This window comes from Orycteropus afer, unplaced genomic scaffold, assembly GCF_000298275.1.
Source record: "Orycteropus afer afer isolate SDZICR_OR568_19922 unplaced genomic scaffold, OryAfe1.0 scaffold00354, whole genome shotgun sequence".
Taxonomy (NCBI): Eukaryota; Metazoa; Chordata; class Mammalia; order Tubulidentata; family Orycteropodidae; genus Orycteropus; species Orycteropus afer.
This window is the reverse complement of record NW_006921941.1, coordinates 1,576,857-1,577,670: the sequence shown is the minus strand read 5'-3', so window position 1 is coordinate 1,577,670 and position 814 is coordinate 1,576,857. Positions and strand designations below refer to the sequence as shown.

Below are 814 nucleotides of genomic sequence, written 5' to 3'. Positions count from 1 at the left end.
ATAAACTCTCCTATTGCTTTTGCATTGTCGTGTGTTGGCATATTTCTCTCGCCGAGCAACTCCTTCATAACCTGGGCACAACATTGGGACTGTTGTCTCCCACTCAATTAGACACAAATTGCAACTGAATAACCTTCAGAAAACTAAAAGCACAGGGACAAAAAACACGCCATGTAATCACACAGGAACAGTAACCAAAAAAAGAAAAAAGAGAACAAGAAGAAAAAACAAGAAAACGTGCAATATCTGGGGATAGGGCACTAAGAGAAAAAAAGTAGAGAAGGAGAATAATGAAGGAAAAAAAATGGGAAAAATGCAAAAAGAAAAATAAGGAATGGCGTTAACCACAAGAAAAAAGGGGAAAAAAACAAACAAAGAAAAAGAAACTTAAATTAAAAAAATAAATAAATTTCAACCAGGACAGGGAAAAGAAATAATGCTGAAAACTAGGACCTGGGAGAGGAAGATTAATAGTAAAAAGGACAGAAATATTAATAATAATAGTTGTTTTAAAACAAATATAAGCAAACTAATCACCAGAAAAATAAAGCAAAAATGAAAAATAAGAGAAAAAAAAATCAGTGGAGGGCAGGGAAGGGTACCCAGGCTCTATCTGAGCACACAGACTGTGATGGAGTTCCTGTGGGTCCAGAAGGTGGGGGGGGGGGATGGCCGAACCTCCGTTCACCAAGCGGGTGTGGGGTATAAGAGTGACAAGAGGAATGGCATACCTTTTAATTCTTGCAGGTCTAGAGGGTTCTTGGGGTTGCTGGAAAGCAGAATGTGTTCTTAAGCCCCAGGAATCTGCGAGAGC

General features: G+C 38.8%; 1 protein-coding gene across 1 annotated transcript in view; it reads right to left on the bottom strand.

The window, feature by feature from the left end:
* ALMS1 (ALMS1 centrosome and basal body associated protein) overlaps positions 1–814 on the bottom strand; it is a 303,819-nt gene that overhangs the window by 257,196 nt on the left and 45,809 nt on the right. The gene's annotated exons all lie outside the window — the stretch shown is intronic.